This window comes from Polypterus senegalus, chromosome 12, assembly GCF_016835505.1.
Source record: "Polypterus senegalus isolate Bchr_013 chromosome 12, ASM1683550v1, whole genome shotgun sequence".
NCBI classification, from domain to species: Eukaryota; Metazoa; Chordata; class Cladistia; order Polypteriformes; family Polypteridae; genus Polypterus; species Polypterus senegalus.
The window spans coordinates 14,029,492-14,055,469 of NC_053165.1; the positions used below are offsets into that span (position 1 = coordinate 14,029,492).

Here is a 25,978-nt window from a genome sequence, read left to right on the forward strand (position 1 = left end):
ATTTGGGTACCGAGAAAAGAAACAGAATAGGTGAGGGTTAGTATTCAAATATAATTATCATGTTACATGGTGGAGTTTGCATGTTCTCCCCGTGTCTGCGTGGGTTTCCTCCGGGCGCTCCGGTTTCCTCCCACAATCCAAAGACATGCAGGTTAGGTGGGTTGGCGATTCTAAATTGGCCCTAGTGTGTGCTTGGTGTGTGGGTGTGTTTGTGTGTGTCCTGCGGTGGGTTGGCACCCTGCCCAGGATTGGTTCCTGCCTTGTGCCCTGTGTTGGCTGGGATTGGCTCCAGCAGACCCCCGTGACCCTGTATTCGGATTCAGCGGGTTAGAAAATGGATGGATGGATGTTACATGGTTTTTGGGCATGTATCACTTGAGGAGCATCACTGGGAAGCTCGATGCAGATGTCTGTCTCCCGTACATTTTACTGAGGTAAACTTGGATTTGGCTCTTTGTGGAAGTAATTGGCACATGCTCTTCTGCATGTGGTAGACAGGTGTCTATGTCTCCTTCCTGCCCTATTTCTTTTTGCAGCTTTAGCTTTCTTTCCATTTCAGGGTGGCTGGCAACTGCAGGCAGTCCCAGTAGTGTTGCATGAATTGCCTGGCGTACACAAATGCATGCTTACATGCCTCCACTAAGTCACAGTTTAGAATCGCCAAGAAATCTAAGGCGGGCATCTTTTGGCGTGGGCAAGTAAACTGGAGTAAGCAAAGATAGCACAGGCAGACATGAAGAGAAGAGGGAGGTCCGTGTCTGAAAACTGAACTGGGGTGCCTCGAGCTAGGAGTCTAAAGCATGAATCTCTGGCCCCATCACACTGTACTATTCTTCGAGTAATTTTCAGATGCAGACATTGACATAACCTCAGTGAGTCGGGGCAGTCTCTGTGTGCTCCAGTGAACCACTAGTCATGCAGTTTGACATCCCCAGTGACTTGGTTTGACTGGGACTCTCTCTGACTAAATCACACAGGTTTGATTTTGTCTTCATTTTTAGGCCAGGGATATACTTAACACTATGTGATGCATGAGCTTGAGGACACTGCTGCTATGCAAACAGCGTACTTTCTATATTTGCGTGTGTACTTTAAGTAAATCTAGAGGATTCCACCAATTGTGAGTGCGAGAAATCATCACGGGGAGGAAACAACGTCCGGTTTCGCTGTGTTGTGAGTTGACGGAAGAAAGATGTTAAAAATAAAAACTATTTGCATTCTGATGCTGTTGAACAGGTGCAAAAAAAAAAAAGAGGGCAACAGTGACACAAAATGTCAAGACAGTATGTGATAACTTTAAATGTAGCGCGTTAGCACAATGGCGAATGTGAGATGCTTGCATTGCCTATGCGAGAAATGGATGGAGAAAAGCACCATGAAGAACTTTGCATGTCATCTTTTAAGTTTGATGATTTGCTTCTCTGTCAAAAGAATGCTGGAAAGGTGTAGCAGCCGTGATGTCTGCATGTATGCGTTCTGAGTGTGAAGCATAAACCGGCCCATTGGTTTACTGGTTGTGCAAGGCAAGAGAGAATGGATTCAGAAGATGGCATGGAGATGTCAGAATTCACCCAGGGGTCATAACCAGTAAGACTGTAATGAAATAAACAAAGCTCAGTACATGTAGGCAGAATCGCAGTCAAAGAACAGTGTGGTAAGTCGTAAGCCAAAATGAGTACTCGTAACCAGACCAAAGAAATACAAGACGTAAATCATAATCAGAGGCCAGAAAAATTGTTGTAACAAGTAAATGTAAAACTAATACTATGAAATAACTTTTGTGAGTCCAGTCTTGGATGACCAAGAACACCTTGCGCCAGCTTTTCAAAATTTGCACAGCCTCAAGGATCTATATCCCAGGAGTTCACAAAGAGTATTCACTTGAAGTAGAGAGCAGCTGCAATGCAGCTCTGCTCCATTGAGGAGCTACTCAAATTGTGCACATCCAATGACGTTTAGCATCCTTTGCATTATGTGGCAGTGATGTTATGTAACACATCTGGTAATTTGCATTGTTCTCAACACACAAATTTTGAAGGCACACCTTGCACTTTGTTCTCATAAAACGTCCTTACACTATGGGTAAGATTAGGTTGAGGGAGGATTATCTTACTCAAAAATACAAATGACTACTCAGTAGGCGTGTCTTGCAATTTCTCTGTGGCAGCAACTGTAAACCATGTGACATGAACATCTGATCTGATTGGCTGTTCGGCAGAGCCGCTGAATCATGGAGTTGCAAAGTTCTAAACCTGGACCCATCTCATTCAGTCGGACCTCGGCTTCAATTTATTCAGTTGGCTCCTACACTGGCTCACTTGCTGTCACGCTGCCGTCTACCATTTTCTCATTCAGGAAAAGACATCTGCAAACTATGTTAAAATATAGCACAAAGATCTTGCTTATCTTCTCTATGGTTAACCAGCGCTGGTTTCTTTAGCTCCAAAGTGCTGCCCACTCTATTGCAATTCATTCTGGAGGCAAGGATTGCTCTCCAAATTTCATTTTCATGGTGCTGGATTACTTGATTGAAAAATCAAAGGTTGTCTTTCTGGTTAAAAACTGAATTGTATTCAAGCAGGCAGAGGTTTGGTACACTGAACTGGTGAATGAAATTATAGGGGCTATTAAAAAGTCAAATTCAAAAATCAACAATTAAAATAAGAAAGAATTCTATGATTTTTAAATGAATTATAGAAAATGGATTTCCACAAAGTATACTGTACTAAATAAAGTCTCAAGTCACAGCGTGAGTGTGGTGATCTCTGGGAGAGTCTGAGAGAATGAAACACTCCTGGCTTGTTTTTTTTCCCTTTCATGATTATTTTTTAATGCAGCCTGTAAGAAGCTACACTGTACTTGGTCCTGAATGCCAAGTATATTACTTAGGATTTTCTGACCAGGCCAGTAAATTCCTTCTAGAAAAGATTTTTGAGTGAGCACTACAAAGAGTCATGCAAACATAAAAGTCAGGATAGATAGATAGATAGATAGATAGATAGATAGATAGATAGATAGATAGATAGATAGATAAGACACTATATCATAGATAGATAGATAGATAGATATGAAAGACACTATAATCATAGATAGATAGATAGATATGAAAGACACTATATAATAGATAGATAGATAGATAGAAGCCTAGGATGGATTGGATTGTTGTGTGATTCATCAATAAAGCAGTTGGCATAGTCAGCAGGATTTGCACTGTGGATAGGTGATGTTGCCACTAGATAGATAGATAGATAGATAGATACTTTATTAATCCTAAAGGAAATTGTAGGATTAAAGCAGCAGACAAGGTACAAATAAACATATAACAAGATTTGTCTTAATCTTACCTATACACATATATCTTTATGTGAATTTCCCCTTGGGATTAATAAAGTATCTATCTATCTATCTATCTATCTATCTATCTATCTATCTATCTATCTATCTATCTATCTATCTAAGTATCTATCTATCTATCACATATAACATGAATCACCTATAAGTAAACAAAGTGTAGGTATTTACTAAGTGTAAAGGGATTCGAATTGCACATACATTTAAGTTACATTCCTTCGACTCCGGCTCCTTAGTTTCCGGCACTTCTGACTCCAACTCCGTCTCCCCGACTCCGACTCCTCTGTATTTAATATGCTGAAGTATTTTCCATGTTGATTGAAGGAAGGCAACATACACGCCATTTAACCACAAAACTACTGGCTAGGAAGCTGATTCTCTACTGTATTGGCCAGTTTAAACAAAAGACAAGAACCCCTGAGCACACATCAGGCCATAGCGTACACCTCCACCTACATCATTACACTTGTTTACACTCAAATTAACTTATTAAACACATTATATCTGAAATAAAATGAAAACACTTTTTGTAATGTACCATAATCCAGATTGCAATATGTGAATGTCAGGTTGTATAATAGCTCATCTGAACGTCACACTAGCAGTAACACAACTATGCACTGGGCTTTATTCTTATATCAGAGAAGTACTTCATTAGGACTATTGTTTGTGAAATGGGACATTTGAACTTGCTGTATTTATTTTTTAATTACAATTTAAATTTATTTGGAGTCGGGAGTCGGTAAATTTTTGCCGACTCAGACTCTGACTCCAGGTACTCAAAATTGTCTCAGACTCCTCAACTCCGACTCCACGGCCCTGGTTTTTTGCATTATTTTCATCCACTTTGGAAAGTTGAGAACCACTTTGTTGTGTAAGGGTTGCTGAGCAATTGACCCGGAAGTCAAGTGTTTACACTTCCCAGGTCAAACCTATAAAGTTCTCCTTAGGTTGTCTGTTCACTACCCAAGTTTGCAGATATATTACAAGGAATTCTGGAGAGCCATTTGTTATTTTGCTTCTACGTTGTTTCTGACCCCTTTTTCTGATTCTGATTGCATGACCTGTTGTAACTGGTCTTTATCAAACTCCATGATGGCAGCACTATGAGCATGTGAGACTGGAGATTTAATCTTTATATAGACGACACTGATTATAAATTCACACTTTCTTACTAAAATACTCTCCCTTTCCCAGTTAATTCACACTCTCTCTCACACATTAGTTATGTTTAAGCTGTTTATTTTTAATATAGTGCATCTCCCCTTGAAGAGCTCAGACAGTTGTACATGTATCTTTGCAAATATAGTAAAATCCAATACATTTGTTGATACTGAAGTATAATCGTTTTCAATAAAATATCAACACCATGAAACATTTATATACCAGTACAAATAAATAAATTGAGTAAGATGTTCACACCAAATATTGATTTCATTTGCCTTTTTTTTTCTGTTTTCCGGTCCCCTGGGGGGACCCATGGAGATCACCTGCCATACCATGGTTGACATTCTAAAAAAAATGAAGCAACATTTTAAAGATTTCCTTTAGATTATCTGACATAGTTTTTAAATAGGTACAACTCAAAATTTCCTTCAGATGTTGCTTTAAAGTAGTCCTGTATCATTTAGCTATTAACTAGAGCTGTGGGTTTGCCAGCTGTGTAATATCTGAGCCGCTCTCAGGTGATATGTGAGGGAACACCTACACCGAAATAAAAAAAAATTGTGAGAAAGTGTCCCTTAATGAAAGAATAGTGGCTGAATTGGTGTCCCTCTGCTCGGCTTCCCTTCAGTTTTACCACTCGGCTCCGTCTCACACTGCTACTCTTGCAAGACTTCTGTCCCATCTTGCCAACCTCATCGTATTATCCTCTTCTGTGTCCACTGCCCATGCAAATGCAAAGTCTTTTGCTTACATGTAACCCCACCCTCTTTAAGTTGATCCACACTCGAATCAAGACTTCCCGGAAAACACGCATCAAAACTACAGAACGTTTGCAAAAAAAAAAACATTTTAAAATGCATCCTAGCAGGTTAAAGTGCTGACTTTCTTACCCACTCCATTCCCCGTCGAGATATTTGCACAGTGTGTGTATTTCTCTTTCTCGATCTGGTTCAATCCACCACCATTATAATGTTTTTAGTTTTGGTAAACATTTTTGGTGTACAGTCATTTTTATAACAGTTGTAGATACTGTCGAGACTAATGCAGGGAAATATACACTGAGAAACAATGAAGAATGTTAACGATTATTAATAATAAAATACACGTATATAACATTTCATTTTAGTGGTAACCAATATTAATCAACAGTGGAAAGCTTTTGTTTCGGAACAGAGTTGTGACCTTCATCTTTCCTTAAAAAATAAATACAGAAACAGGGAGCACCCAGAAGTAAAACTCTATCCAATTAAGACTGGCAGAAATCCTGGGTGGTGTGCCAGTCCAGTCCATCTCCAGGATCAATATGCACCACCTCCATGTGTAACATTTAGAATCATCAGTCAGACTAACACACATATCTTTGAGGATTTGGGAAACACGCTGGACAACCGGTAGAAAAACACCTTGCGATTACCATATATAGTGTCTGGCTTTCTTCATCCATCCATCCATCCATCCATCTATTATCTAACCCGCTATATCCTAACTACAGGGTCACGGGGGGTCTGCTGGAGCCAATCCCAGCCAACACAAGGGCGCAAGGCAGGAAACAAACCCCGGGAAGGGCGCCAGCCCACCACAGGGCACACACACCAAGCACACACCAGGGACAAGTTAGAGTCGCCAATCCACCAAACCTGCATGTCTTTGGACTGTGGGAGGAAACCCACGCAGGGAGGACCCAGGAAGCGAACACGGGTCTCCTTACTGCGAGGCAGCAGCGCTACCACTGGGCCACCCTGCCACCCTGGCCTTCCTTAATATCATTTTATTGCTTTAACAACAAACTATTAATATACTGTGCATTCATATACAGTCCAAGGAAAATGGACTGTATATGAGAATAAAGCAGTTAGGCCCACAGACCACCGCGATGTTTCACTTATTCTTTATATCTGGTTGCAGTACAACAATACCTGCTTCTCTTAACAAGCATTCTAACGTCCATTGGCATGGATTTGTGCTGTGTTTCCAGAGAATCACACTAACAGTCAGAGATAGAAAATACTTGGAAATGGCAACATTCTTACCTGAGAAGAAGGAAATATATAGGTTTGTATACAGCATTTTACACATCCATCCACTGATTTTGTAAACCTGCTTATTTACTGAGAAGAAGTGCACAGGGAAGCTGGAGCCTATGCCAGCAAGAATAGGGCACAAGGTGGTAACAATCGCTGGACAGGTTGCCAGTCCGTCATTACCATTTCTGATCAGGCAGTAAGAACACACTGCGTACGCCTCAGAAGATACGGAAACTACTCAGGACATGCTTCAAAAACAAAACGGACAAAGGATTTTGAAATGAAAGCTCACCAGGTGCTCATTTTGACTTTAGTTTTCACTCCTTGTACTGCTATGAATAGTTGTGTAGTTTTATGAGTCAAGTAATCTCTACACATAGCCATTGTTTTTGTCATTTCCCTCTCTTACTTGCATTAACCCACCATTTAATAAAGAAGAAATTAAAAATAAATGTGCATTTTATTCGATTATAAAAACTTGTGTTACATTGAATGTATATATTTTAAGAATTGAGAAGATGCATTTCATTTTCTGGTTTCATTTTATTAATGGTAAACTCATTCTCACATTTCTGTTTGCACTGTGCTTAGCCAGTGTTGTGAGGATGTGGGATGCTGGAGAGAGTGTGAACAGGGAGAATATTTGTATTAATTGACTCACCATAAATGACCTGAGTGCAGATGTCTATCCAAAGCAGTGCATCAGTAGTAACTTTGTCTACACATCAAGCAGTGAGGGCATCGGTTCTATCTGATGGGAAAAAGCAACTGTTGTCCCGTTTCAGATAAACCAGCATGGGGACTGGACACTTACAGCCTATTAAATAATCGTCCTTTGAGAAGACTCTGGAGAAAATCTCTCTTTCTTGGAAGATAGACTGAAATTCAGTTTAGCCTTTGGCCCTTTGTTGGAGACAAGAGCTGTTTGGTTACACAACACACCTTTTTGAATGTTTTCTGATATCAAAGTCGAGTTTATTATGTCAGTTACACAATCCCAGGATTCAGAGGTCACGCCTCATTCCATCAGGTAACTATCGATCTGCAAATGTTTATGTATTTGTATTACAGTTTTTGTTTTCTATTGGTACTCCAAACTAGTCAAGTAACTTGCCTCGGACTTTATAATAGAATAGAAGGAGACTGGAACACACTGGGCAATCTGTAGGATTCTGGGGCAATCTCCCAAAATAATTGTCTGTGTTTTAGTCACTATCTACTCTATATTTATAATTATATTGTCACTGTATACAATTTTGAGTTTGCTGGGTATAAAATCGGTAATTGTTGTAGAGCACAGCTAATCTTACACACTGTATTGTGAGTATTGGGGTCTACATCAATGACGAGTTGGACTGGTCAAGTAACACAGAGGAACTATAGAATAAAGGGAAGAGCAGACTCTTACTTCATACTGTACAGCATACTGTACTTCACATCTTTACAACTCGGTCATGCCCAGTGCGATTTTCTTTGCTCTCATTTACTAGGCCAGTGACATCACTGTGAGAGATGCCAATCGAATAAACAAGCTGATTAAAAGCACAGGCTCAGTTATAGGATGCACTCTGGATTCCCTGATGAATGTAGTAAAGGAGAGAATTAGATAGATAGATAGATAGATACAGTGCATCCGGAAAGTATTCACAGCGCATCACTTTATCCACATTTTGTTATGTTACAGCCTTATTCCAAAATGGATTAAATTCATTTTTTTTCCCTCAGAATTCTACAAATAACACCCCATAATGACAATGTGAAAAATGTTTACTTGAGGTTTTTGCAAATTTATTAAAAATAAAAAAACCTGAGAAATCCCATGTACATAAGTATTCACAGCCTTTGCTCAATACTTTGTCGATGCACCTTTGGCAGCAATTACAGCCTCAAGTCTTTTTGAATATGATGCCACAAGCTTGGCACACCTATCCTTGGCCAGTTTCGCCCATTCCTCTTTGCAGCACCTCTCAAGCTCCATCAGGTTGGATGGGAAGCGTCGGTGCACAGCCATTTTAAGATCTCTCCAGAGATGTTCAATCAGATTCAAGTCTGGGCTCTGGCTGGGCCACTCAAGGACATTCACAGAGTTGTCCTGAAGCCACTCCTTTGATATCTTGTCTGTGTGCTTAGGGTCGTTGTCCTGCTGAAAGATGAACCGTCGCCCCAGTCTGAGATCAAGAGCGCTCTGGAGCAGGTTTTCATCCACAATGTCTCTGTACATTGCTGCAGTCATCTTTCCCTTTATCCTGACTAGTCTCCCAGTTCCTGATGCTGCCACCACCATGCTTCACTGTAAGGATGGTATTGTCCTGGTGATGAGCATTCACACCAAAGAGTTCAATCTTTGTCTCATCAGACCAGAGAATTTTGTTTCTCATGGTCTGAGAGTCCTTCAGGTGCCTTTTGGCAAACTCCAGGCGGGCTGCCATGTGCCTTTTACTAAGGAGTGGCTTCCGTCTGGCCACTCTACCATACAGGCCTGATTGGTGGATTGCTGCAGAGATGGTTGTACTTGTGGAAGGTTCTTCTCTCTCTCTCCACAGTGGACCTCTGGAGCTCTGACAGAGTGACCATCGGGTTCTTGGTCACCTCCCTGACTAAGGCCCTTCTCCCCCGATCGCTCAGTTTAGATGGCCGGCCAGCTCTAGGAAGAGTCCTGGTGGTTTCGAACTTCTTCCACTTACGGATGATGGAGGCCACTGTGCTCATTTGGACCTTCAAAGCAGCAGAAATGTTTCTGTAACCTTCCCCAGATTTGTGCCTCAAGACAATCCTGTCTTGGAGGTCTACAGACAATTCCTTTGACTTCATGCTTGGTTTGTGCTCTGACATGAACTGTCAACTTTGGGACCTTCTATAGACAGGTGTGTGCCTTTCCAAATCACGTCCAATCAACTGAATTTACCACAGGTGGACTCCAATTGCGCTAATGTTTGCGCTAATGCGATCTTTCCTATCCTTTTTGTGAGACTTTGGCATTTTCATACTTACATTATCTCTAACCTGTGCTGCATGTGTATAGCGCCAATGTTTTTGAATTCTTTATGACATTCTACTTTGTCATTTACTCTTTGTCCTGTATTTCTGGCCCCGGGGGTGGTTAAATCTCTTTCTCGCAGGACATATAACGCTGCTCGCGTTGTGGGGTGGGGGCGCTGAACACACGCTAAGGAGATGCGGTCGAATCAGCTGCTGACTTGCTGCTGCTGCTGGCGAGCTGCGTGTTCTGCTTGTCGTGCTGTGTGTCGATAATTTAAAAGCCTGTAGAGCAGTTGTCCTTTTGTCTTACTACCTTGTCTCGCGTGACATCAAAGTGTCTTCCGAGAAGATCACGTCTCGTTTCCCTCATCTCCCTCCCAAGATTTTTTTTTATAATAGAGAGATTTTTTTTATATACCTTGTTTACTGTTGGCAAGCCTAGAATGCCATACGCAATTCAAATTATGATTAAAATGTAACTAACACACAGGCATTTTTTCCAGTAGTAGGAATCCCTACGGGTTTGCAAGAACATAAATATATATAAGTATATTACATAGTTTTACTGTCAAATAATGCAAAGAGTACACGACACGTGTTTCACCCTTATTTGGGCTCATCAGGCGTACACACTCCACTGCTTCCCTTGTGGGGATTGAACCTCGGACATCAGTGTCAGAGACGAAGTCCCTTTACGCTGCACCATGGCGTGTGGTTTGTTTATTTGACAGCCTGTAGATTGGAGTAACTATATTCATTACATTCGTAGTCTGAGTCCCGACCTGATTGTATGGGTGGTTACCTACCAGGTAACGCATGAATATAATTACTCCGATTTGACAGTAAAACTATGCAACATTCCATGACCTGCTTCTCGCAACTGAAAGAGGGACCCGTGGCGGATGTTTGCCGACTGGCAGACCAACCACATGCGTTACCTGGTAGGTAACCACCCATACAATCAGGTCGGGACTCAGACTACGAATGCAATGAATATATATATCTATACTAATAAAAGGCAAAGCCCTCACTCACTCACTCACTCACTCACTCATCACTAATTCTCCAACTTCCCGTGTGGGTGGAAGGCTGAAATTTGGCAGGTTCATTCCTTACAGCTTCCTTACAAAAGTTGGGCAGGTTTTATATCGAAATTCTACGTGTAATGGTCATAACTGGAAGCAGTTTTTCTCCATTTACTGTAATGGAGATGAGCTTCAACGCCGTGGGGAGTTTCGTGTGACATCATCACGCCTCCCACGTAATCACGCAGTACATAGAAAACCAGGAAGACCTCAAAAAAGCGCTGAAGAAAACATGCATTATATAATTGAGAAGGCAGCTAAACAATAAGAAGCGAGCGAAAGTGACATATACAACCATATTCATGAGTTCTGCTACTTGAAACAAAGCACGATGTAAACCTACACTTTAAATTAAGTTCATAGACAGGCTGCGCTGGCGCTTGTAATTTAGTGCCTGCCCATATAAGGCCGTCCGTCAGCGGCAATCCAATAGCAAACTGCCACTAAATATTCACGGGTGAAGGACTGTGCTTATGGAGAGGAAGATGAGATGGTCAGGGTGGTGTTTGACACAAACTCAGCGAAACTGCGAGAGAAAGTTTTAAGTGCCAGGACTAAGGTAACATTAAATACAGCCATGGACATAGCACGAGATGGCACCAGCACAGCTGGGAACCTTCGATGCATGTACACCGAGTGGCTCACGGAACTGACGCGTGCACAGATAAAAGCAACAGTTCCAAAGAGCTGAACAAAACCAATTACACAATTGAAAAGGCAGCAAAAATATGAAGCGCCTGATACATATAAGCATATTCATAAATCCAACTACTGCGGAAACAAAGCACACGTTGGAAAAAGTCAATGTCCCGCTAAAGGAAGACAGTGTAAAAACCCGTGCATGCAGTGTGTCAGGTCTCAGATAAAGAAGAAGACGAGCTGTTTATTGATGCAGTAAGAAACGAATCGATGAATGAAACCTGTCATCTTTACAACGATTGACAAACACGGAATGTAACTTGAACACAACACATCCTACAAATACGAACCTGATTGAAAGAAATAATGATAATCAAATCCTTGATGACAGCAACACTCAGTAACACTCACAAAACAAATACTGTATATTGACAGTCATGTTACGTTATTTTTAAAATGTTCCCTTTTCTTTTTCTAGCTTTTTTAACACACTACTTCTCGCTGCGATACGGGTATATATATATATATATATATATATCCCGATCTACATACTCGAATAATGGATACTTTATTCGCCATCAATGATTGTTTTGGTAAAGCCATACTCAGTGTATTCATTAGATGAACGGTAAAAAGTAAGAGCGAGGGAGGATGACTTATTGAGGCATGCAGGCTGTAGTGCGCGTCAACTCTATCTGAATTGCGCGATCACATTTGAAAAATATATCTTTTCAAGTTCTATTTAGTCCATATGTGTCAAACTCAAGGGCCAGGCACATCCGCCCGGCGTAATTATATCCGCCCGAGATCATTTTATATACTGTATTATTGTTATTAAAGCCCGGTATATGAAGCGCTGGTAACACAATAAACTACAGATCCCATAATGCAGCGCTTCAGCTGCCTTGCCAACACTTACCGCGTTAATCAAGTCTACCTTATGATGCTGCAAGTTATTGCGAAGCTAGCTCACACGATGCTGAAGAGAAAAGTTGATTCTGAAAATAGAGCCTTTAAAACCGATGGGAGGCTGAGTATATGTTTACTGAACCCGTGTGTCTCATTTGTGGAGCTAATGTGGCTGTAATTACAGAATTTAATCTAAGACGGCACTATGAGACAAAACATCAGGGTAACCTGAATGCAATGCAGAAGATACAGAAAGCAGAATAATTAAATAAGAATCTGACACTTCAGCGGACGCTTTAACCGTGCACAATCACAAAGTGATTTCAAGTGAAGCTGCTTTTATGGGAGACACAAATGCACCAGTGCACCTTGCCCCACTTTCCCTGTTGCCAAGTAATGTTAAACCAAGTCGTCACTACGGTGTTCCCAAATCGCACTTTGCTGATAAACTGAGCGCACTGACTGAGTTTGCACGGCGCTTTGGTGACTTTGAAGAACAAAAAAAGTCCGTCTACATGCGGCTCGAACCTTGTGCATGTTTGGTAGCACATATCTGTGTGAGAAGCTCTTCTCAGTGATAAAGACTAACAAAACAGCACACAGGAGTCGCCTCACTGATGAGCACCTGCAATCCATCCTGAGAATCTCCACAACACAGAACCTCACACCAAACAGAAACGAACCTGTGGCCAAAAAGATGCCAGGCGTCCAGCTCTAAAATGACATATGAGCAAAGACAACTGAATGATTTGATTTGTTATTGCTGAAAGGAACACATTTTATTTATATTTCCAGGTTTTGTTATGCAGCATGTTCATATTTGAATTTGTATAATTTTGACAGGATATATTTTTATGGAGAGCAAAATCTTTTGGGATATTTAAAATCTAAGTTTATTTTTTATATAAAATTACATAAGAATAAAGAAATTTGAATGTTTGTTCTTTTAACGTTTACTTTATTTCTAACTTGTATAATTTAGACAGGATATATTTTTATGGAGAGCAAAATATTATAAGTTGTTTAAGGTTTGAGTTGATTTATTCAGGAATAATATTCCTGTCTGTTTTACCATTCCTACCAAAGATATTTCTGTCGACTAAATAAAAATTCCTTCTATTTAAAATTTAAATAGAACTTGAACAAATACGATAGTTCATAATATCCACGCAGACTTGCACGTAAGAGCGGAGTTATCCGTTTTAACAAGCAGCGTATTGCACTGATACTGAAATAGCTGTGTGTGTATATATGTAGATATGTATGTATATGTATATATATGTTTATATATGTGTGTGTGTGTATGTATGTATATATATATGTAGATATATATATATGTATGTATATATGTGTATATGTATAGATATGTATATATATATGTTTATATGTGTGTGTGTGTAAATATATATATATATATATATATATATGACAGCAACACTCATCACTCACAACAGTGACAAAACAATTACATTGACAATCATGTTACGTTATTTTCAAAATGTTTCCTTTTCTTTTTCATTGCTTCTTTAACACACTACTTCTCCGCTGCGAAGCGCGGGTATTTTGTTAGTATATATATATAGTGATAAAGGCGCTATATAGCACCCGACCCGGCACAGACTGACGCAGAGGTACGTGCACAAATCACACAGGCTTTTATTTTCTCTTCAGCCGTGGGGCACGTCTTCTCCGTGTCCGACAGGCCCAACACAGTCACAAAAGCACTTAAACACAAAAGCAACAACTCCACTTTGCACCACCACTCCTCCCAGGCAACCTCGTCCTCTTCCTCCCGATTCTGGCCCTTTAGTGGTGGAGGTTGGCCCGTTTTATAGCCCACCCGGAAGTGTTCCAGGTGCTTGGCCACCTGGTCCCAATTGCACCTCCGGGTGGGGCTGATGACTCGTCCATCCGGGTTCTTGAGTCTCGGCAGCACCCCTTAGCGGCCACCCCAGCTCCCAACCAGGCTGTGGAGGACTCCATGTCCCATGGAGCCACGCGGGAGACTCGGGAATCAACATCGGCCAGGGAGGCTTCCACCAAGCATCCCGGGGGAGGTATTGAGCTGTCCATGGTGGCTCCCCTGGAACATTTGCAGCATGGGACCCGGCTGTCCATCACAATATATATACAATGCAACCTCGAGATACGAGTTTAATTCGTTCCAGCACTGAGCTTGTATAGCGAATTTCTCGTATCTAGAACAAACTTCCCCATTGAAAATAATGGAAATCCAGTTAATCCGTTCCGCACCCCCAAAAATATCAACATAAAAATCAATTTTCCTAAAAAATAACACTGATAAATAATATATACAAGTGGAACCTCAGTTTGCGAGTAACTTGGTTTACGAGTGTTTTGCAAGACGAGCTAAATTTTTTAATTAATTTTGACTTGATAAAACGAGCGATGTCTTGCAACACGAGTAGTATGGATACACTTTTTCTGCTGAGCGTCATGTGATCATAACTGAGCTGATGGTTCTTCTCTCTCGTCTACATCTCTCTCTCCTTATCTCTCTTGCTCGCTCACGCGCCTCTCTCTCTCTCCTTATCTCTCTCGCTCGCGCGCCTCTCATTCTCTCCTTATCTCTCTCGCTCTCGCGCGCCTCTCTCTCTCTCTCTCTCTCTCCTTATCTCTCTCGCTCGCTCACGCGCCTCTCTCTCTCTCCTTATCTCTCTCGCTCGCTCACGCGCCTCTCTCTCTCTCTCTCTCTCCTCTTGAGGGTAGAGAAAGCCAAGCAAAATGACCCCTTTATTGGCTAACTAAAAAGATTACAATATGCAAGCTTTCGAGGCAACTCAGGCCCCTTCTTCAGGCAAGATGTAATCAAAGCTTGCATACTGTAATCTTTTTAGTTAGCCAATAAAATGGGTCATTTTGCTTGGCTTTTCTCTACATTCATAATGGCTAACACGGTACAACACCCTAGTACTCCTCTAGAGGGCAATCGTTTCCTATTCTCATTCTGCATGTCCGCAATATTTTTGGATACGCTTATATGGCGAACTGCTACAGTGAAACAATGAAATCACAAGCGCACAAACGTGTAGATCCTCATGCTACGGGAGAACAAGGAACACTGAGTGAGCTGACGGGCTGGCAGCGTCAGCTTGGGTGAATCCCCGAGTCGAGGCGGATCGGGAAACGCGTCACGCATAACCACAGCCTGGCTCGTGGCTCGTTACCCGAGCCAATGCTCGTATTTAGATCCGAATTTTTCGCTCATACTTTCCTCGTATCTTGAATTTCTTGTATACAGAGCTGTTCGTATCTCGAGGTTCCACTATATATATATATATATATATATATATATATATATATATATATATATATATATATATATATATATCTGCGGTGGGTTGGCACCCTACCCGGGATTGGTTCCTGCCTTGTGCCCTGTGTTGGCTAGGATTGGCTCCAGCAGACCCCGTGACCCTGTATTCGGATTCAGCGGGTTAGAAAATGGATGGATATATATATATATATATATATATATATATATATATATATATATATATATATATATATATATAATATATCTATTTATTCATTTATTTTTTAATTCTTTGTAATTATACAGGGGTGGGCAAAAGTAGGTTTACAGTTGTGAGCATGCAAAACACATTTTTTATTCTTGTATTATTATTTATTTATTAATTATTGTATTTTTATTTGTGTTATTTGTCTTATTCTTCTTAAAGCTATTGAGTTAACAAAGCTATTGTAGTACTTATAACCTCCATGTCTTTTTCCATACAAGCTTTAACTGTAAACCTACTTCTGCCAACCCCTGCATTACTCAGAATATAGCCTAGCATTGCTTAATAAGTGTGCCCCATATCCAATGTATCTAAATGTCACCATTATTTTTCAGTTTGCTGTTTTTCAATGCATTACTGACTAGTCAGTTTAACCATAACAGTTTTAATGAGTGTGACTTGCCTGGAGCTAAGACACTTGGATTCCTTACAGACTTTCTTGCACATGCCTGCCCTACAAACACCCGACTTTATTGGTAGCTAATGATTAATTTTGGATTTAAAGTTTGGTTTGTTGAGCAAGCTGACTATGTCTTGTGGGAACTGTGTGCTCTTAATGACTGTGCAGGCCTATTTAGTGTTTTTTTATATCACCTAAATAAAAATAGACTTTAGCCTGCATTGTTTTTAATGCTAACAACATACTATCACATGTTCAAAGCAAATGTCGCAGGTTGCCTCAAGGGTCTTCGTCCTTCGATACAAATGTGTTTTGTGTAAAATGCCAAGTGCAGTTTCATTTTTTCCAAGGACATTCTTTAGAAGTATGGCATATATGACACTTGTGTACAAAAAAATGCCTTGTTTATTCAGCAAATGATGAATGAAACCTATGTGATAAGTAAGAGTGGATATTATTTTTATTTTTGTAAACTACAGCTTATAGAAATCTGTATTACATATTTCAAAAGTGCCTGTTAAAGAGCACTCCTGACTCACTGTCACATAATGTAAACACATTTTCAGATGTCCTGCATATGAATATTATCTTTAATGTCATTGGATACTCACTTCCGTTTATCATCATGAAGTGCATGCCTCTTTAAGAGCCCAGCATGCTATGCAGTCATTACAACATCCAACATAAACACAAAGCCTGCAGTTGAAGCAGAAATAGTATACAGTGATCACGCTAATGTCAAGAAGAGAAAGGAAATGGAGAAAAACCTTGAAACAGCTAATCAAAAGAATAAGTGCAGTAAATGAAACAGCAATTTGAAGAGTCTCAGCAGCTGCTCTTTCAGGTGCATTCGGTGCTAAACTAACAAGTTTACAACTGCCATTTAAATTCACAGGCCGAAGGGCTTCTCTAATATTAATAGGCAGGTTTACTTATCCTCAGAGTTTTTAGAAGACCTACATCTTGAGATCGCAATGTCCACCTTCAAGAAAGTGATAAGTTACGTAAAATAAGACTGGGGATGGAGGCTAGGGCATTTACATCTTTATATATCTAAAAGAGGATTTAAAATTGATAGATAAGAAAAAGGTTCATTTTTAAAATACTGTCATAACAAACAACAGTCTGCCTTTTAATGGGTTTAGGTTCCTATATCCTAGGTTTCTTAAAGAAAAAAACTCCTGATGCTTATTAATAGTTCCTCTCAACTCCGAGAGTTCACCGTCTTCTTCTAGGGGGTCTGTTCCTTTAATGTCATGGTTGGGGTTCCCTTTGATTTTGGATGACACCTTGCAATAACATCTCCAACACCTCTCATCCTATAAGTGAATTGATGTTTACCTTCTACCCTCTCCTTTTATCTCCACTTCCTTAGCCATTGGTATGATTTTGTTTTGTTGCAAAATTTTTCTTAGCCCTGTCTCAAACATTTTCTGCTCTTTAATCATCCCTTATTAAGGTTTCGACTATAAGGATTCCATCCATCCATCCATCCATTATCCAACCTGCTATATCCTAACTATAGGGTCATGGGGTCTGCTGGAGCCAATCCCAGCCAACACATGGCACAAGGCAGGAAGCAAACCCCGGGCAGGGCGCACACACACAAACACACCAAGCACACACTAGGGACAATTTATGTTCGCCAATGCACCTAACCTGCATGTCTTTGGACTATGGGAGGAAACCCACGCAGACACAAGGAGAACATGCAAACTCAAGGATTCAAAATTTATTTAATATTGTTGAAAACATTTTGTGCTATTCTGATGCCATTATGTTTAGTTATGGGCTCCAACTTTTGGTTTCTTGTTGCTGGGGTGTGATTTCTAAAGGAATCGACCTCTCGTCGATTACTGACTGGTTAAAAGGTTGACAGTAAGGCCTTGTTCACACGGGCGTTAAAATCGAGCGTTTTTTTTTGCGCCCATAGCGTCCGGTGAGCGCGGATCAAGCGCCGAGTGTTTTCTACACGTAAGAGTCAATGAGAGTGTTCACACGGGCTTTGGTGACGTGCGTTTGTCCGGCTGCGCGTTTATACGGCATCAAAAAAACGTTGCATGCAGCTTTTTCTTGGCGTTCAAAACCCAATGAACGCAAGGAAACCGCTTCTAGTTCGCTTTTCTGCCCGTTTATTTTACGCTTCGGAGGAGCGGGTGGGGGGGCACTTCAGTGCATAACACCGGTGTAAGCGCACACTCGACTGCTGTTTCCTTACCTCAAAGTGACAAGTAGTCTCTCTTCAGGGCTAACACCAAGTCGCATATTGGTTGATCGGCGTGCAATGTGGCATTGCACCAGCTGCAGCAGACAATCAAAAGTGGAAACCGACATCCGACAGTAATTAAAAAACTTGCGCGGAAATTTTCGCATTTCTTCATAAAGCACAAAAAAACTTCCTTTAACCCGATGTTGTGCAGTCAGAGGATGAACCCAGTAGTGGCGGCGATTTTTCTCTCCCTACGCCAGATTACGAGTATTTTTAAAACAAGAAGATTAATATCTAACATAGCAAAATGGTCCATATTGAAAGGAGGCACCTCAAATAAAACGACAGGGGCTTTCATTTCCAGTTCCCGACACTGCCTCCACAGGTTAACACACAAACTACAATTTGGGCTGCAGGCTGGCGTTAGACAGAGACAAACGAACGCCGGTGTAGAAGTCAATCGATCGCCACCACAAAATGCAACATAAACGTCTAGGTGGTTCAGAGCAAGTTCGTTTATCCAAATACTTAACGCCCGTGTGAACAAGGCCTAAAGGCCACTTTCTATCCAAGTTTTTGGCTAATTTCCCAAAAGACTACTGCAATTCATTCTGTTTCTTTTCTCAGACATACAACTTTTTTCACAACCTTTTTTGATCACGTCTTTTTTGTTTGTTTTTTTTGGCTTGTTGAAACTGAAATTTGACTTTTGGGATTGATTTCTGCATGTATCTTTGACTTTGTTTCATTTTCTGATCCTCCTCTTTAAAAAGGTACTGTCTTTCCATTTGAGTAATGTGACCAGGCATAACTGGGGCTCCTGTGTCACTTTTGACCTGACTATGCAGTCCTCCTTCTTGGAACGTCTGGTATCCTTAACGGACATTTCTTATATCAGCCATCCTCTGGACTTTTCTTTGAGGTATCTAGAGTTCTTCATCCCTTTGTTACAGGCCTCATGTGTAAACGATGCGAACGCACCAAAATGTTGCTTACGCCCGTTTCCATGCACGCTTTGAGATGTACAAAAACTAAACTTGGTGTAAGGCCACACACATTTTTACAGCAGACCCCCACCTTACGTACACACCTTTCTGCTTGGTTTTGCAAACTGGAGGTACCCAGCGCCAAAGCAGTCCTACTGTTTCTGTGTGGTCTCCCTTTTTTCAGATTCACATCAATGACGCAGGATTTGTCAGATACATCAAAATTAATTGCATATCATTTACAAATTTAATTCACTTGATTGTAGACTTTCTGTAACAATATAATGGTACATGGAATGGCCAAACTATTCCAAGTAGCATGACTGCTTTAGCGTTGTTAGAAGACATCACAAATGGAAGAATTAGTAGAGAGCGTGTATTTATAGGTTATGACGACTGGCTTCTAAGTCAATTTCGATTTCCAGGAGCTATCCTGTTGGACTGGCACCAGCTTTACAAAGGAAGTATCTCAGGATTTGTGCTCTACCTGCTCCTTGGGTTTTTAGCCACAGGAGCATTTCAATGTGAACTTGCTGACCAATCGTTTTTTTCACAAAGATCACTGAGTCACACCATGCCAACTGTAGAGGATGGTATTATTTCCTTATTATTCAAACAGATAAGATTTCCTCACACTGTGATTGAACTTGCAAACATTAAAGCGCAATTTGCAGCAACGCAAGGTTTTCCATATGTAATCAGAGTGGTCAACTGTGCGCACATTGCTATTGCAACGACGCTGGACAAGTTACATCAGCCAAGGATGAATCACCAAAAGAATGAGCTGACATTACATCATCTATAGCAGGAGAGCTTATAAAAAATGGCAACTCTACACTGTCGCCGTGCTTTTTCCAACTAGTGTGGCAAAGAAAAGCAGTCCTTTTAAAGATATGTCAGTTCAAAGAGCTGGCGCTACATTATAAAAGCGCCTTCGGAGAATGAATTTACTTATGTAAATAGAAAGCATTTCCACTCTATTAAGGTGTTGCTCTATAGTGCACAGGCAGTGTGTTGCATTGTGCAAGTATGTAGCGTGCTGCGTAATGTGCCATACAATCTTTGCTTGCCCGTACCTGAACAGATGTGGTATGATGAACCTGACCCACCAAATGATCAGCCAAATCAGACAACGTTACAACTTTGTTTGAAAGTAATTAGCACAATGTAAAAACAGGTAATCAAATGCAGCATTTATTTTTTAATCAATTCATTTCAAATATCACAAGTCAATAGTACAGCGCTTATATTCCTTAGTTCAGCATTGTGCAAGTATGTAGCGTGCTGCGTAATGTGCCATACAATCTTTGCTTGCCCGTACCTGAACAGATGTGGTATGATGAACCTGACCCACCAAATGATCAGCCAAATCAGACAGCGTTACAACTTTGTTTGAAAGTAATTAGCACAATGTAAAAACAGGTAATCAAATGCGGCATTTATTTTTTAATCAATTCATTTCAAATATCACAAGTCAATACTACAGCGCTTATATTCCTTAGTTCATTTGACACATCTCTATTGCATTTTGTGACTCCAGAACTGAGACCATCAGCAGACAGCCAGATAGTCACCCGGCAGTTTCTGGGGCAGAGGTGTGTGTGCAGCCAGTGCCCGAATATGTGCTGGGTACAGTCGCATCCCCCCCTTGGTATGGGGGTCAGCTTTTTGTAATATTGTCTGAAACAGAATAAACTGACAGTGGTCTGCGACTTGCATTTCACATCAAATTTGATACAGGGTGAGGCAGAAAGGACGGATGGTTTTTACAAAATCACAAAATTGTTAATTTTTTCTTACAAAGACATTTATTGAAAGATTTGAGTTCATATTGAAATAGCATTTGACAAAATCAAGTGTGGAAAACAACATCTCCCATGTGGAGTCTGTTATCGCTGATGCATTTCTGAAGTCGTTCATGGAAGTTGGCCTCCACTCTTTTCAACATCGCTCTGACGTACGCTTTCCACATTTTCAGGGTGCGTGCGTTCGTGTAGCCCCCGGCGGTCTTTTGTTCATTAGTGTACCTCTTGTACGCAGTGCTTTAACCCAACGTAGGATAGTGTTACGAGCAGGAACAGCTTTATTTCTGTGGATATTGAAATGGCAACGAAACTCACGGTAATAGATTGGTTGTTCTTGACCTAACAGTCGTACATAAAAACACGGTGTTCTATCGTCCACGGCTCCATGGCTTCAACTAAAAAGAAAATAAAAAAATGCTAAGACTTCACAAACCTAACGCCACCTACCGCACATCTGTCATTCCACCTAGTGGTGAGTTCTAGCCATTTCAAAAATGTCCGTCCATTCTGCCTCACCCTGTATCTTTACTCATAATTTCTATTCATAATAGTATGGCTTATTTAAGTAAAAAAAAGTAATAAATCACAGATGCAGATCACAGCTTAATATATTTAAAACAAATTAAAAATGACAGTTATATCACAGTATATAATCAAGTATCATGAACATATTTTATTGTGGTGTTTCAGCTGATTCCCATACCTACTATCTAGTACTGCAGTATAGTGTACAGTTTGAGCTTTTGTAATGTTTTAATCCCTGTGCTTTATTAGAGTCAATGAGATGTGCAAGACATAGAAAATGAATTAAATATTAAAAGGTAGTTAAAGTAAGGTAATGTGGATGTGTGTGAATGTGCCCTGCACTTAGCTATCATCCTGCTTTGAGCCTGGTGCTGCTGGGATAAGCTCCAGCTCTCCCTGAGACACTGTACTGGATTAAGTGGGATCAGAAATTAATCCGATTAACATGTCATTCCAAATACTTTTTTTTTTTTAACTTTTTTGGACTGTACAGGTTTATTTTCTCTAAATGTACACCTCTGAAATCTTAAAGAGTTTAAAAATCCTGGATGGAGTTCCAGGTCATTGAGTTTATGCTTTGCACCTAGTACTATCAGAATGTTTTCCCTTTTGAACCCTAATTGGAAGTAAGTTTTAATATGAGGCTGATTTGATGGATATCTCTAAAATGGAAAGAGCAAAAAAGACAGAGGCAGCCAAGAGGACCTGAACATTTTAATATTTGAAACATTCTTTCTGTACCTAATTTAAACAATGCCAACACCAGCAAATTACAGACTGCACGATTAAAGGCAGTCATTTATTTAATCTTCAGATAAGCGCTAATAATTAGAGGCTGTTCCTTTACTAAAATGCCAGTCCTTCGTTTTTCTGGGAATCTTACATCTGGCTCGTCTTACATACTGGCAGATGATTTTTTTCACTTATTCACATATAATAGCTCAAGTGCAGAGCCACTTGAAATTAAACTAATGACACCTTTGACAGATTGTAAAAACAGTCGTTGTGAATGGTTTGGAGTGTTTTTCTTTTCCTCATTGATTCCTTGCAGTGGGCATAGTTTTATAATTATTCTAATTATTAATCAAGTGATAAAAATTCTAATTATTAATCACTGTATTATTATTGCTGTATTTCATGAGAGATTTACGAGGGACATTCAAAACCCTGTACACTGGTACTGTCAGTGCTGTGCAGAGTGGAGGAAGAACCTCTGTGTTTTTCCCGATTGATTCTGAGGTTCGTCAACGGTGTGTTCTTGTGTGCTTGTATGGACAGGGTGTTGAGCAAGGTCGTGGGGTCCAGCGGCTGTTGGGCATCTGTTGGTGAAGAAAGGTTCATGGATCTTGAATTGGCTGATTATGCTGTGATCTTCGCAGAGTCAATGGAGGCTCTGATCGTGGCGCTCGAGAGACTGAGTGAGGAGTCTGAGTGTCTGGGCTTGCGAGTGTCCTGATAAAAACCAAAAGCCAGGCCTTTAGTGACCTCTTGAGCACGACCATCAGCAGTGTGTCTGTCTGCAGAGGGAGTATCAACCTCGTCGAGAGGTTTACTTACCTTGGCAGTGACATTCACGTCTCTGGTGACTCTTCCTGTGAAGTCAGTAGATGGATTGGGAGAGCATGGGGTGTCATGAGGTCACTGGAAAGGGGTGTGTGGCGCTCCTGATATACAAACAAAAGGACGAAGGTCCAAGTCTTTACAGTCCTGGTGCTTCCTGTCTTGCTACATGGTTGCGAGACATGGACGCTATCCAGTGACCTGAGATGAAGACTGGACTCCTTTGGTACCGTGTCTCTTTGGAAAATCCTTGGGTACCGTTGGTTTGACTTTGTGTTGCTCATGGAGTCTTGAATGAGGCACATTACCTGCATTGTGAGGGAGCGTCAGTTACGGCACGACGGCCATGTGGTGCATTCCCCCGAGAGTGATCTGGCTTGTAAAATCCTCAGTGTTGGGGACCCGAGTGGCTGGACCAGGCCAATGGGTCACCTGGCTAGAGCAGATAGAGGGAAATTTCCGGAGGGTGGGACTGGACCGCGTGTGTGCCTGGGGGGTTGCCAAATGGGATCCTGAGTTGTTTCGACATGTAGTGGGTCCAGCAACGCGCTGTACCAGTGCATGCTCCCCAACTCGACTTGACTTTTTTTTAACTCTTATTTATTAAGTGACAAATGACATCACTTTTCTACACAGTCACCTTCGTTTGCGATGTAATTTTCCCAGCATCATACCAACTTTTTAATGGCCAATTACTACTCCTCCCGCCTTCACCGTTTCCAGTGAAAATATATAACTGCGGAAACTTTTTGAACGTCCCACGTATCTTTGAATGGCTGTATAATATTTGGATGTGGAACCTCTATATATTGGGACTAGCCGATCACAGGATCAAAGACCATGGAATCTGCCCATGTGACTGAGAGACGGAGACACGTTGTGTATAAATTTATAAAGCATGGCTTTCAGAATGATTCGCTCTTTATGCCGCATGCCTTTTCAATTGTGCACGCAAGGTGTGTAATCCAGATAGGCAGGTGGCTGATTTCTTTGAATCTTTGAAAGGAAATCCATTCTGCTCTGCAGTAGAAAACCAACTGTGACACACATGCTGCAGAGAGCCTTAATGCAACATAAGAGAGTGGCCTGTTTATGAAATGTCATCATTGTGCAAAACTCTTGGCAGGTCACAGCAGCTGGGGGCTCGTGAAAGATAAAAACATCATTATTGGTATTATCCACAGTTATGCACTGCCAAGAAAGCTTACTATAAACTGCATTATCATCTTATACGTTAAGTGTCCATTTCCATTTATCACTAAGGTGTTGAAAAATGTTTATGTGAGCAGATTGTTCTTTTGAAACATTAAATCTTTTTATTTCTGAATTTCAAAGGCAAAATCAGACAATGTAAAAAGTCCAAGTTTTTTTTCCTTATTGCTTTATTAAAAATAACTCAACAGAGGAATGCCTTCATAAAGGGAAAATCGGTCTGTTTAATAATTGGATGTTTGGCACAAGCACTGACCAGTTTCTTAATGTCTCATAGACACTTTTGTGTACCCAAATCCAACGCATTCTGTCCATTTAGGTTGAGAACTTTGAATTAACTAAGTGAGAAGTAACCTTTCAGTTAACGGACATGTGAACTTGAGTTGGATGGAGTTTTGAGTTCAGCACTGCAAAACTCCAATCAAAAGAAGTTATTTTCTAATGACTTGTTCATTAAAACAGAAAACATTTCATTTAGTTTAATTTAGGCTTCACAGATGATTGGACTTACTCGTATTTTGTCTCATTTGCGTGAATTGCTAGAGCATCCATAGTCAGTACTACATGAGTGAACGATTCATGCTTTTACATTTCGGGCAATGTCTTTACAAAAGGATCATCATTTTAGCCTCAGTGCCCAGAACAAACAATGTTTTGTGAAGTCTTAGTGGAACTAAATCTTAAAAGTTAATGTGCCTAAAGCAAGTGTCAGTTTGGAAAATGGTCCCCTTCCACTTAAAAGGGTTTCTTTGTGTGGCAGAGATAGTGACGTCAAGGGTGTTCTATAAAGACATAAATTCATATTTTAGATAAAACAACATCGTATTGAAAGGAGGCCTTGTGCACGTTGCTATCTGCTTTACATGCATAACTAATTAGGTTTAAGATTAAGGAGATCAACTTAGTCATTCCTTCTCGATTGTTGTGCAAACTCAGTGCAGGGTCGGCACACTTGGGCAACGCTGGCACGGGAAATCCAGCAGGGAATTGGAGTTAAATTGCAAGATGTTGGAGATGTTAGAATATAACCACTACCAGGTGAGGGCCTTGTCTTATCTGTGAACACAGAATGTGAACTTCCAGTTTGCGTTAGGATAATGCAGTTTTGGTTTTATCTATCTATCTATCTATCTATCTATCTATCTATCTATCTATCTATCTATCTATCTATCTATCTCTATTATATAGTGCCTTTCATCATTCTATCTATCTATCTATCTATCTATCTATCTATCTATCTATCTATCTATCTATCTATCTATCTATCTATCTATCTATCTATCTATCTATCTATCTATTTGTCTATCTGTCTGTCTGTCTGTCTGTCTATCTAATCCTGCCTACAATACTTAAAGTAATAACTGTCTATATATAATATCTATTATATAGTGCCTTTTCTATCTATCTATCTATCTATCTATCTATCTATCTATCTATCTATCTATCTATCTATCTATCTATCTATCTATCTATCTATCTATGTGGAGTGTTTTTCATATCAGTCTGTATGTAAGGATGAACATGCAGTGTAAAAAGAAAATATGTTTTGAATTAACATTTCAAACACAAAATTTCAAAATACAGA

At 40.4% G+C, this 25,978-nt stretch overlaps 1 protein-coding gene across 8 annotated transcripts in view; it reads left to right on the forward strand.

Annotated features, from left to right (window-relative positions):
- The window catches only part of LOC120540282 (microphthalmia-associated transcription factor-like), a 219,738-nt gene that overhangs the window by 155,678 nt on the left and 38,082 nt on the right, over positions 1 to 25,978 (forward strand). The window lies entirely within an intron of this gene.